The 13,734-nt window shown below is 46.4% G+C and overlaps 1 protein-coding gene across 3 annotated transcripts in view; it reads left to right on the plus strand.

Annotated features, from left to right (window-relative positions):
• Positions 1-13,734, plus strand: part of ARID1A (AT-rich interaction domain 1A) — a 57,677-nt gene that overhangs the window by 2,096 nt on the left and 41,847 nt on the right. Inside the window, exon 1 of one of the 3 annotated variants that reach the window (XM_027661117.1) lies at positions 1,245-1,588. The exons of the other annotated variants lie outside the window; for them this stretch is intronic. The gene's annotated coding sequence lies outside the window, so the exon portion shown is untranslated. Of the gene's footprint in view, positions 1-1,244; positions 1,589-13,734 lie in introns of those variants that run through there. 3 annotated transcript variants of the gene reach the window in all.

The following is a 13,734-nucleotide window of genomic DNA, read 5'->3' on the forward strand; positions in this document are numbered from 1 at the left end:
CGGGGCGGGGAGGGCGGCGAGGGTCCGGCGGGGCCGCGGTGGCCGCGGGGCGGGCGGAGGGGCCGCGGGGCCGGGGCGGGAGCGCTGGCGGGGAGCTGGGCGATGGGAGCAGCGAGTGCGGATCGCTTGGGTTTGGGATTTGAATTATGGAGGTAAAATCCTTCTGTCAAAGCCAGGAGACAGTTGGTCTTAGGTTGACATCCCATCTGTGATCTGATTGGCTCCCCATCCCCTGCTCTTGGCCATTTATAATTGCCTCTGATGTAATGGTACAACCATCCTGATGAGCTCATAAACTTCCACACTCGCCTCCTCCGCCAGCCCCGGGACGGGGCAGCCCCGCGCCCCATCCCCGCATCCCCCCCGCCGTGACCTTGAGCCCCGCATCCTTCTGCCCCCGCTGCTTCGTGCCCCGGACAAAACGGGAGGCGGTGGCACTTTGTTTGTACCTTGGGTTTATTTTCCTTGTGATGTTGGGTTCAGCCTGGAATAGAGTCTGTGTTGTCGGAACGGTGGCAGGGCTGCTCCGCACAATGGGCTTGCTGTTTATTTTGGTTATGTGACTTTCCCTCTCGGTATAAATGATTTCTTTGATGGATCTGAGGATGCGTTTGTTCCTGCCTGGTTTTGGCCCTTTTCAGAGCTGGGGCTGTTTGGGTTCTCTCTTGGACGGGAGAAGGTGGGGGGGTTCTGGGGTGTGTTACAGCCTAAAGAAGGAAAACCCCCCAAACAATCAAAACCAAACTTGTGGCCAAAGCACTGAAAATGGTCATTTACCAGGAATTACCAATTTATGTCCAACGGGGCTTTGATGCGGGACAGGAGCCTCCAGCTGTGTGTCTTAGGGCACGTTTTGACTTACTTTGAGTGAGCACTGATGTCTCTCTTTCCCCCCATAAATAAAGGCACCTACTACAGACACTCAGGTGCTGGTTGTGGTCAGGCTCAGTAGTGTCACAACTCTTGGCTTTTCAGAGGAGTGAAACTAAGAAAAACAAACCTGAGAATTGTCTTTATCATTGTATGTGTAGAATTCTCTGTTTGCTGGAGTACAGATAGCCAGAAAACGAGGTGAACTCAATACAGTGTATATATACATCAGACATTTTAGATACGGGGAGAAGAGGTGGTTGTAGCTGGAAACCTTGATGAAAACCAGGTTCCTTTCCGTGTTCAGATGTGCATCTCCAAGGCCTGTCGTGGCCTCGTGTGGGACTGAAACTTCCCTTTTCATTCTGTGTACTTTGCTCCAACTTCAGGCTGGGGTCGGAGGCAGTTGATACCATGTGGGGTGACAATGCAGAGTTTCCCTTCTTGTTCGGAACTTCTCTCGTGCTGATCTGAAAATGGCTTAATTTTTGTTCCTTTATTACCAAGGGCACCGTCTGCTGCAGCATCTTGAGTTACTGGGTTGGCTTTTCTGTCAGGTTGGAATTCTGCTCTCCAAGAGAGCAAATCTCTCTGCTGGGGCCATCAGACCGTCCAGTGGTGACTGGTAGTGAGTGTTCCAGTGTCCTCAGGGAAGATTTCAGCTCCTTGGCAATATGGTCGCATATTCCTGCAATACATTTGGACAAATGTCATAGTTGTGAGTACAAAGTACTTCTGAGGTACTTTGTGTATCCTGAAAAGTCTCAATTTAGATAAAACGTGTGCTAAAATACTGGTTGAACTTTTCAAGCAGGTATTTTCCTACAGTTCACTTCTGTCAGTGTTCTGGTACAAATTTGGAAAAGAAGCTTATTTTGTCTCGGAAAATGAATTTCACTTGATTCCACGAGCTGCTGATATGTTGTGAATTAATAATATCTGATTAAGTAGCCCCATAAACTGGAATTATTAATGAATAGTTGTTCTGAGAATTAGTTGAACTTGATGAGGTACAAACAGTGCATATAAAAAGCGAACCAACAACTCCCCCATCCCAAAAACCAAATGACTTTCCCCCCAACTCTTTTTGTGCCAAGGATTATTGGACTCAAACTGACAATTCCTTTTTTTTGGGGGGTTTTTTTTTACCTGCTGGAAAAAGAACTTATCTAATGAAAAAAGCTTCCACGTGTCATCTGGGCTGCCCACAAGAAACGATTGATTAATAATAATACTTCAGCCCTAAATTACAGCCTCCTTGGGCTGTGTACTCCTAAATTCCACGGGTTGGGAGAATTTAAAGCTTTGTGTCTTCTCTTTGTCTTGCACAGCGGGTCCTTCCCACCCAACTTCTGAGAAACTCTGGGAGAGCAGGAGCAGAGGGGGATTCACCTGACAGTAACCCCACAGAGAACATCTCCTGGTGCAGGCTGGGAGAAGAGGATGTGGGAAGAGCACGGGGTTCCTCCACTCGGGAATCCTTGGGGTCGTAAACCCCGAGTTTGGGCGTGAGAAGCAGGATGGTGCCTTTAATTCCTGCTGCTCCTCGGGAGTTCTGAGTGATGCCATAAGGAGGGTTTCGTCGCTTTGCTCCTCAAAAAAAAGGCAAAGTAATTTCTGGCGTGAAAGTTGTTCGAGTGGGACGTTCCCTGTAGTAAAGTGAGCGTAGTCACTTACACCAGGTGGGCTCTGGTGAGTAACCCTGATGGAACTTTACTCACAGCTCGTCCCGGGGAGGTGGTGCTGAGTGGGAGCCCAGTGAAGACAAGGATGCTCCACGTTTTTGGGGACTGGGAGAGAGAGGACTCTGTGTTTTTTCCAGATGACCTTTCTAGCTGGGAAACACGGAGTAGGATCAAGAGATCGGGATGGTTGTGTGGGATGAGAAATCCGTTGTTTGCTGTGGGAATGACTCGTAAGAAACCAGGCCAGGGATTCTAGTTTTCAATTTTTCCAGCTCTCCCATGGATTTGTTTCCACCCCTTTCCCTTCAGAGAACGTGGCAGCCCTTAATAATACACTGTTTTTCCCAGTGTCTTGGGATTTAAAGGAAATTGCTTGAGTGAAAGGATTTCCCTGCCTTTAATAGATGGGCATTTCTTGTGGCACGTGCTTGGGCTACAGCAAAGTGTCTCCTGTAATGGGAGCAGCCTTTGGATCACATTAAACATTGACATCTTGGATAACCTCCCCATAGGTGCCCTGACATCTCTGGGCTTCTGTTTTTTAAGTTCAGTGAAAGCAGTTTAAAAATCATGTTAATAAAAAAACAAAAAAGCTTTTGGGCCTGTTGCCATACAATAGCTCTTTTTTGTTGACTTAGATTTCAACTTTAGTAGCAAGTGAGGCATGAAAAATGTTGTTGGAAATATGGTTTTTAAACTAAATTGGCACCAAATGGCTCTGTGCTGCCAATGAGCTGTGATGTCTTGGAATGGGAAATTGGGACCTGGCTCCTGTTGGCTCGTGCAGGGTTTTTCCTTGCTTTGCATTGTAAAGTCAGGAGCCCTCGAGTTGTGTGCTGTGCACTGGAGCTTTCCAACAAAGAGGAGTGTGGTGCATCTTCTTTTCTCTGAAAGAGTGATTTTTAGGGCTTGGCTGTTTTAGAAAAAGCAGGAATATTGTGCTAGTTTGATTTTTTTTGTTGTTGTTGCTGTTAAGGTCTTGTTAATTCTGGTGTGGACACTGGAGGTTTTGCTGCTTTGTCTTTTTAAACTCTCTGAAATAAACTAAGAGTTGCCTGATTCTCTTAAAATCTCTTGTTTCCTGCAGTATCATCTCCTTGATGCCCAATTTTGAGGTTTCCAGTGTTTTCAGGCAGGATGTGTGTAGGATACAGGACAATAAACCTCAATCCTGACTCTCAGCTGGAGCTTTTATTTTTTTCCTGCCCTTATCACCCCCGGTTTACTGGGAAACCTGGGACAAACCACCTGATTGTTGTGGTGAAATGGGGTTAGCAAGGCTTGCCTACTGCCTTTTATGAAGTTTAATTGAATTGCTCTGTGAATCCTTATTTATTTTCTGGGTTAGGGGAGGGTTTCTACCTTTGGTGTCTCTCTTGTAATCATGTTGTTGGTTGCCAGACGGAAATGTGTTTTCTGGAAGGTTTTTATGGTTGACTTTCAGGCCTTTTTTTTTTTTTTTTTTTTTTTTTTGGCTAGATTACTTAGCAGTTTCCTAAAACTGTCCAGTTTAATTCCTTTTACCTGCTGCAACTTCTGTTTCCTGCTTCTGAAAACAGGAAAACTTCCTGTTTTCCTTCAACAAACTGGCACAGCTTCTTCCCTGTTCTTAAATAATATTAGAAACTGGGTTGGGGGAGGCATGAGAATCAAATGTGCTGTTATAAAGCCGTGTCTTGCTGTTCTCATCAGCTTCCTGTGTTCATAATACTTTGGGTTTTTTCTGTTGACTTATTTGAGAACTCTGGTCAATGAGTACTGTGTTACAGAAGTGAGACCCTGTTCCATGAAGGCTGTATTAAAAAAAACCAGGCAGCTTTCCTTCAGAGAGAAAATAATGTCTAAAATTAGGCTAAATAGTGCAGCTGTTGGTTTTATCTGTTACCTCATACACGACTTTTCCACCATTTTTCTCTCCCTACTCATTTCAAAGGAACACCACCAGTCAGAAATCCTGTTTTTTACCCTCTTGCATCTGTGCTCTCGGTGATTAAAATATTAGAGGAGAAAGATGCCCTTTCCAGTTTTTACTCGGCGTATTTGAAATTCTTTGTCGAGTCAAGTTTGGTTTCTTTTTTTTTTGAATTGCAACTACTGTGTGATGGATTGCTCTGGGGAAAAGCTCATCAGCGTGCCATTGCCCAATTCCTGCCAGGAATGTTGGAAACTCTCAAGGAGCAGAGACAGCAAAGCAAAAACTGAAGGCATTAAAGTGGTGGAGGGAGGATGGAAAAGATAAACTTGTCAGTATTTAGCATTACACTTATGACCACTGGCTTTTTCTTCTGGAAGAGTCCTTAAACCATCAGCAGGGATAGAAAATAATATTTCCCCTTTTGTTCTGGTGGAAAAGAAAGGAAGGATGCCTCTTTGAGTTTTTGAGAAGTTCTGCAGAAGTTTTTTTGTGTCATGTGCTGATTTGAGAAAGTTCAGGCTTTAATTTATCCGGGGGTTATGAATGTGCAGTGGGAAAACTGTGCTGGATGTCTGTTAGCCAGAGTCATAAATCTCCAGCTGGAAGTGAATGACAGGTGGGATTGGAGGAAAAAAGCTGTTTTCTTTGGCACACTGCACCAGAACTGCTGTGTCTGGGTCCCTCCTGCCTGCTCTGGGGTGACACCAGAGGAGCTGCTGCCTTTTTTTTTTTTTTTTTTTTCCCTTCAGTGGCTGGAAAACAGGGAAGTTCCTCAGTTGAAGAGAGGCTGGGTGTGCTTTCTGGGAGCTGGGGAGGACCATGCTGTGCTCCTGAACCGATTCCAGTAAAATTCCAATCCTAAATTTAATGTCATCTCTGCCGCTTGCGGTTCTTCAGGCTGAGGCTCTGCAGGGACTGGGTTTCAGGCAGCCTTTTGTTTCTCCCTGGTGCTCAGAGGAGGGAATGTGGGCTCTGAAGTTCTCACAGCGACTTTTCCTCAGTGGGAGCAGCTGAGATGCTCCTGTGGGAACGTGCCAAGGTGAGGCACCAGGGCCGGGACAGAGTGGGAGAGTGGGATATGGGTCTTCTGAGGCTCATCCTGTGATTTGAGACCAGTTTTCCTCCCTGGTTTTAGCTGAATAAACCCTTTTAATGTAGTTTTGTGCTTAAAGCACCACTCAGGCCTGGAACAGGAGGAGCTGCTTCTCTCAGGACTCAGCTCCTGTACATATTTTACCAGTTCCACGTTTTAATCAGATGATAATGTATATTAACATATGGATGAGGGAGGGGTTCCCAGTTCTTACTCCTCCATGCACCTGCACTCCCAGTGTTGTAACTCAGCAGTTCAGTCCTGCAGCTTGAGCATTTTTGAGTTTGTTTTTTTTCTCAAGAGCTTTTCCAGGTTTGCCACAGTGACTTTCTGGAGTATTTCTGAGTTGAAGTGACAGCTCAGTAAGTATTTACACGACGTGGGCACGAGCTTTCTGTAGTTACATGTAAAGGATGCTGCATAACAACAGGTAAACTTCATAAAAGCTGCTTCAGAATTTCTCAGCAAATATTTTTTTTTTGCTTTACGTGCTCAGAGTAAAATGATAACCGTAGCTGGAATCTATTTTCTAATCGTGTTCTTTTTTATTTTTTCTGGGAGAAAAATGGGGCAAAAGTGGGTAGGAGCAAATAAGGAAGGGGCTTGGTTCATTCTGTGGGTGTGGTAAAGAAATTTCTTTATGAGAGGGTGAGAGACTGGAGATTTAGAGTGTGTGTTAATTCCTATGAAATTCCCGTGAAAAATCAGTTTGTGTAAATAACTCTGAAAAAGCTGCTGCTCCATTACAGTTATTGGCATTTCATGCAATAACCAGCATGTCATTATTTCCTTAAGTCGGCTCTAGTAATTGAAACTCTTTCAAGGACAAATTCAATTGCTATTAACTTTTTATTTTGTTTTTCTTCCCCCCCCCCTATTTTTTTTAACTTGAGTAACTTCCTCTTTCACCTGGATAATTAGCCTTAAACCCAAATTGGTTCAGGAAGCTCCAGTACAGACTTGGGGAGTAGTTTTTGGAGAATCTGTGGGGAGCCCTGATGCAGTCGATGTCTCCTCTATATGGAGCAGAAGCTGCTGCTTGCCCTGTGTTTTGTAGGTGCACTTGGCTCCGTGGTGAACCAGAGGGGACCAAAGATGACTTTTTTTGGTGGGATGTGATGGTGACAGCCTGGATGTGGCTGGGAGGAGAGAGGGTTTTGGTGGTCACCAGTGTCAGACCGTGGCTGAAGGGTAGCAGTGACTTTCCATCCTGAGAGATTCTGTGACTCTTCTCTCAGAGAGAAACTTTTAAAGTTTGGAGGACTCTGGAATTTCCCCTGAGGGAGGATGAATGGGTTAAACAAGTACTTTCCCCCCCCTCCACACACTGGTGAAATTTCATTCAGGTCTGACTGAGAGAAACCCTGAAAGTCACCCTTTCCCTTCTGATGTCAGCACGTTCTGGCACCCTGCCTGTGAATAACCAGCAAGAGTGTTTGAGAAGCTGGGTCCAGGCCACAGCTCCAGCTGCACCTCCAGACGTGATGGGGGTCCTGCTCTGCTCTACCCCAGCTGGGACTGAGCTTTTGGAAATGCTCAGGCTGGGCCACAACACGGGTGGAGTGTGGGCAGTGGGTTTGTACCTTCTCACCGTCAGTGCCCACAGCAGTGGTTTGGGCAGCACAAGGCACAGGAGAGGGAGGGTACCTGCTCTGAAAATGCCCGTTCTGGTTTGGGTTTCAGCACTGAATTTTTAGATCTTTTTGGTGAGGAGTCTGTGCTGCCTGACAGATCTTGCTGTTGGTTCCTTGCCGGTGTTGTGTTTGTAGGTGATGATGTTTTCCTTGTTGAACAGAGGTTTGGATGTGAATTGGAAAGGTCATCAAGCCCCCTGTCCTGATCCAGGGTCAGCTACACCTGAGCACAGGCCAGGCAGCCACAAATGTGATGGAGCTGCCTCCATGTCTCAGTGCTTTACTGGATATGAGGGAGATATTCCAACTCAAATCATCCTAATTGCATGTCTCTTGTTGTCCTTGGCTCTCTAGGTATGGAGAGCAGAGGCAAAGGTGTGGAGTAACCTGCTTTCAAACGTGTGGCTTTCTGCCTGGCCCCTGTTTCCATGAGATAAACTCACTAGTTAGGTTGCAAAATGTCTCCTGTGCTTCCAGGTTACTGTGCTAGGTGGGAATTGCGTTGGAGGGATTGGACTGTCCTGCTTTGCCACCTGAACTCCACCAGGGTCCTGGGGCTGACCGGGCTCGCTCTGGTCTCTGTGTGGGCTCCTTCCTGTTGGCTTGTTTGGAGTTTTGTACTTCATAACAGTCTGATGATGGATTTAAAGTCCAAATGACTGTAGGACTATGCACCCTGTGCGAGTTTAGGAGGAGAGTCTGGTATTCATTAACTCTGTGTAAATAATTAAGCCAGTGCCAGGCTGGAGGTGGTCTCCCCTCAGCCCCGTTCCTGGTGGAAGGGTTTGAACAAAAGTTCTTATCTCTGTGCAGAAGATCCTTTGAAACGGTGGAAGTGCTGGAATTAGTTACAACTTGGGGGTTTTCTTTCTTCAAATTGAGTATCTCTGACTTTGGAGCTTGCATGGCTAATCAAGGAAAAGACGTCCCATTCAAGGCCAGTTTACCAAGTGTGATCACGTGTTCCAGAAACTGCCCTTTTTTTTTTTTTCTAATGTCCTGTGGCTGCACGTGTTCTGTTGGTATTCTGAGAAGTCCTGGAGTCCTGCCCCTTGGACTGTGTGGGTGGGTGGGTGGATGTTATTTTTTTTTATTATAAAACCCCCCAAACTCCTTTGGGTCATTTGTGGTGATTGCAGTGCTTCAAATCCCCTGGGAAGGACTCAGGGCAGCTACTGCGTACAGCAGAGTTGAACATTAATTTTATTCTTTAAATTATATGTGGACAATTGAACAGTGTTGTGATAGGAAGCATTTAAGTATCAAAGTATCTCCTAGTCTTTCAGGCTGTCGTGATAGACCAGCAAGGCTCGTATGAGCAGTTCTCCACGTCTCTGGAGCCTTTCCTGTGGGTGGGCACATGGGAAACCTTCAGAGAGGTGCTCAAAGCCATAGCTCAGAATCCAGGTTAATGCTCTCCCTGCTGGATCAGACTTTCTCTCTGGGCATGTGCACCCAGAACAGTTTTCACAGGATCCACAGGTTGGAAGGGCCCTCTGGAGGTCACCCAGTCCAACCCCCTGCCAAGGCAGGGTCACCCAGAGCAGGTGACACAAGGATGTGTTCAGATGGGCTTGGAATATCTGCAGAGAGGGAGACTCCACATCCTCCCTGAGTAGCTGTTCAGAGCTCTGATACCCTCCATGGAAAGAAGTTCTGCCTCATGCTGAGATGGAACTCTAATGTTTTAGTTTATGGCCATTGCTCCTGGTCTGGTCTTTGGGCACCACTGAACAGAGTCTGGCACCATCCTCTTGACAGTTTTCTTTGGCTTAAGGAAAAAGCATCTCCCTGGGAATGTGGTTTCTAGCAGCCTGTGGGGAGAAGGTGTCTCCCCTGGAATAGGGCACATGAATGGGGAAGGGACTTTCAGAGGGTTGATCCTGGATGAATGTTTGTGGTAGAATTGGCATAAAGCCCCCTCTTGTTCAGCCCTTGCTCTGGAAGAGAAGCAAAACACCTGGCTGTCTGCTGTCTGCTCTTGGGTGTGCAGAAGACACCGGCAGAGTGATCCTATCCCAAATTATCCCGTCTGCCTGTACTTGAAAGATCCTTCTAAGCCCCTTCCCCGTCCTTCCCGCTCGGTTCAGGGGGCATGACGGCGTTGCAGAAGCTGGTTTCCACGTTAATTGTGATTGATTACCTTGCAATCTAGGACAAGATTTCCTTTGAAAAGCTATATGCTGATTTGGTGTCAGGAATTAAAATCAGATGAAGTGATTAGTGTTCTATGAGACATCCCAGAGCAATCCAGTGCTCCTCAGCTTTCAGCTGTGTTTCGGCCCTTAACCCTTCCATCCCTTCTCCTCCTTGGAGCTCGATGCTAAATCTGCTCGTGTGAATAACTCAGTAGGTGTGTTGTACCAGGAGACCAAGGTGTAATTTGCTACTGAGCTTCAGAGTGTAGCTTTACTGGCTTTAATGATGAATGCAGAGCGTGTTGGAAGTGCACTGTGTCAAGGCCACAGAGATGCTCATACGGATTGGGGAGCAGGAATTAAGGTGAGCTTTAAATCTGATCACTCTGTAAATGGCAATAAACTGTTCAGAGTTGTCACTGCTGTCAAGGTACAGTCATGTCTCATCTTCCTTTTCTCATCTGAGTTGTCTTATGGTTTCTTGTTATACCTGTTCCTAAAACCAGTGAAGACTTTTGCAGCGTTGGCTGTTCCTCCTCCCCCCATGGCATTGGCACAGTTGGGAATTCTTGTATCTTCTCCCCAGCTGCCAGCACACGCTCCTCGTAACTCGCTCAGCAACTCCCCACGTTGTTCATTGTGCCTGGAAAGAAAACTGGATTTTTCTGGACACGGGTGAAATTAAAGCCTGAGGACGGAAGCAAATGTGGGGCAGCAGATCCAGGCTCCAAAAATCACTATAACCAAGCCCTGGTAGCTTTTTTTTTTTTTTTTTTTTTTTAAACTATTAGCATTTTTAAATAACAATGACCTTGTGTCGCTTGGGATCTGTGTTGGACTTGCCAAGAGTAGGGAACCTGAATCATGACAGCTTTGGCTCAGTGAAGGCTCCAGGAGTGTCTTCCCTGCTGTCTGGGAGCTTGGCTGCAGCTCCAAGTTTCTTGCCTACGTTTTTTCCATCTCCCCCAGCCTCCTCTTCCCAACAGAAGCACGACAGCAGCTCTGCTTGCTGGATGCAAATAGATCTTTTGGGTATAAATACTGGAGATTGGTTGTGGTTTGCTATAAAGTTACCAAGCTCATCCCTGGTAAATGCAGATGGTAACTTGTCGTTACTGCTATTTTAAATATTTTTGGTTCCGTGGAACCGAAGTGGAGACTTGGAGGTTGAATTTTAAGGCTAAAATAAGAAAAGGCTCAATAAAACCCGCAAAAATAGCACCCAGATTTGTCAGCTGCTGTAATGACAAGGGAAATGAAGTAACTTTCTGTTTCCTATTAGCAAAACAAAGCTTTGTTACCTTGTTTTGTGTTGGATATAAAACACAGAGGAGTAAGAAGGGATGGGAGGGGGTTTGGGATTTACCAAGTTGCTTCCTAGTGAGGTGACACTGGGTCTGGTGCCAGTGCGGTACGTGGTGTGTGGTGACAGTCACCTCCTGCCCTGTGACCCGGGGCTGTGTGAGATACTCTTGAGGTAATCAGAGGATGTTCATCCCAACCTCCTGGCTGGAATGAGGCTGAGTTTGAATTCTGGGAGATGAGCATGGTGGAGCCACAGGGTTTGTGTTCACTTAAACTGGGATTGCCTGTCTCTCCCACAGCTTCGTCCCAAACCTCAGACTTCTTGGCTCATTTTGGTCTTCCATAACACACACTTTTAAATAAATTCAGTTATTCTGCAGGAGCAGAGACGTGGCTTGGAGCAGCTACAGGCCCTGACATGCAGCTCCTGTTGAAGCAGCAGCTGCTGTGGAGAAGATGGAACTGGGATGAGGCACTTCTGACAGCTGTACCTCTCACACAGTGCTGTGTGTGCAAGGAGAGTTGGGACCATGGAGCCCTGACCTGATCCTGAGAGGCTCCTTGGTTAAACTCACACCAACCCAGCGTGGGAAGAGGTCATGGGAGTTTGTCTGTCCAGTCGAGTCTGTTCAGCCTCCGTTTATTCTGGTGTAAAATGAGACAGATTTGCAAAGTGATGAGATATTCAAATACAGTTGGAGCTTTCAGACAGACACAAGTGGGTAAAACCTGTGCTGCTGCATTTTATGGATGAAGAGCTAGAAAGAATTTTTTTAGAAAGCTGGGAGGCCGTGCTGGAGGTGTCTTATCAACTCTGGAGTGTGCACCAGCACCCATCAGATTTCTGTGCAGGAAGGGTTTTTAATGAATTGATAAAACCAGCTTTATTCTAGCAAGTAAACTCTAGTGAACCTCTTGCACTGGTTCTTCCTTCAGACCTAAAGTTTTGGAAAGTATCCACTGTGTTCAGTAGCAAAAGATGTTTGACCTTAAGATCAGCACTGCTTGTTTTAAAAGAAATAAAGGGTTCTGGGGAATTAGCTGGGTGATTGAAGTTTGCCACAGGTTATATTTATGGGGTTTCTGAAGCCCTTTCAGGTTTTCAGTAGTGCTTGGAGCAAATATTTCGTGACTCTCTGGTGATCTGGAACAGCCGCTCTCGTACTGATCGGACTGAGATCACTTAAGAAGGGGTAACACTCAATATAGTTCTGCTCTTCCATCCTAGCCCTTCCTCCTCTTGCTTTTTTTATGGCTTGCTTTTGGCCCAGTCCCATTTCTGTGGTACAACATGAGCCTGCTTTGCTCCTTGCAGCGTGGAAGTCGGCCTGGAACGAGAACGCTGTAATGAGACACTTGAACGTCTTTTTGTTGACTTGTCTCCAGTTCATTAGAGCAGACGTAGGAGGTTGGCTAAACTTAAAGCCTGATTTAATATTCAGGAAGGAAGTTTCTTTCCATCTTAAAAGGAACAGCACCTCATTACAACTGTCACATGGTCCTTGGGATCATCTCCCATGGAGCTGAGGCGCGGTTTTCTTTACATCTTGGTGTTGCTCAGATTTTGGGAGGAGTCAACAATGACACTTGGGGCAAGTTGGTTGAATAATGTGCTTCTAAAGTGAGTTGAGGTCTGAGAGTGAGGGGTAGCTTGTTACCTAATTATTTGGATAGAAGGAAATTATGTTTTCATCCTTAAATGAAATTATTGGAGAAATTATATAGGAATTGTACAGAGATCACACAGTCTGAATACCAAACTGCATCATCCGACCCCGACTGGCTGGGAAATGCCTGAAAATTTCACTGGTCTGTAAAAGAATCACAATCCTTTGTTAATTTTGGCCGTAGTTAAGTCAGTAAATGGTGTTTGTCAGGGTCTCCTGTCATGGTAAAAGAACCATGTAAATGGTTCTCAGCTCCTGCTCCCACATCAGGGTCTGATAAAGAAGGAACTGATGGCCCAACCAGGTTGCCCAGGCTGGGCTGTCAGACAGGGACAGTGTCTTCCAGCCATGCCCTGGGCAGGCTCAGGCTTTGGGCTGTTCCCTAACCCAGAGCCCCTGCAAAGGCCTTACATTGTGGTTTTTTGGAACAACGTGGATGTTCAGTCAGAGAATGGGTCAGGTTTCAAGGGACCACAGTGGGTCATCTGGTCCCACCTCCCCACTCAAGCAGGGTCATCCCAGAGCACGTGGCACAGGACTGTGTCCAGACAGCTCTGGAATATCTCCAGTGAGGGAGACTCCACACCCTCTCGGTGCAGCCTGTTCAGTGCTTGGTCACTGCACAGGGAAGAACTTCTTCCTCATGTTCAGGTGGAACTTCCTGGGATCATTTTCTGCCCAGAACAGCTGGGCAGAATGATGGGCATCATTTTTGTTGCCTCTTGTCCCATTGCTTGGCACCCCTGAGCAGAGCCTGGTCCATCCTCTGCCCCCTCCCTTCAGATACTTACAGACACATCATATCATTGTGGTGCTGGCAAGAGAAAGATGGAGGGAAAGGGAATGAATCCTCTGGTTGTTGCCTAATTTTCAGGAGGTGGGGGATCCCTTGTGCTGTTTCCACAGGGATGTGCCCCAGGCCTGCAGGTTGGAGAGGTGTCCATGAGGAGCCATTGTGTTGCTTGTACATCCCAGGGGGAGGAGGAGGGTGCTGTGAGAGGACAAGGTTTGCATAAACACAGAGCAGAGTTTCCCCCTCTCCCAGGTCAGCCCATCTCAGTGTTTACAGCATAAATCTTGCTTCAGGTCCTTTTACACGACAGCTTTTCACAAGTCCAGAAAAATGTCCTGTTCTGCCTCTGAGTAGATCCTGAAGATAGCAGAAAACCAGTTGTGTGTCATCTTTAGATATGATAGTGGTTGAAATATTATATCAAGGGTCCTGAGAGATGCCTGAATAATGTGGTGTTGATAACCAACGTGGCCACGTGTCAGAGAGATCAACTGACTGAGGAAAGGAACTGAGATCCAGAGGCTTGGTAAGCTGGATTTGTAGAATTTGTTAAGGCTTGTTTAAAGTCAGGCTGAGAAGGAAAGATGAAATCAGTGAATGCACTTGGTTTAAAACACAGGCAGGCTTGGCACCT

Source organism: Corapipo altera, unplaced genomic scaffold (assembly GCF_003945725.1).
Source record: "Corapipo altera isolate COAL_440 unplaced genomic scaffold, ASM394572v1 201, whole genome shotgun sequence".
NCBI lineage: Eukaryota > Metazoa > Chordata > Aves > Passeriformes > Pipridae > Corapipo > Corapipo altera.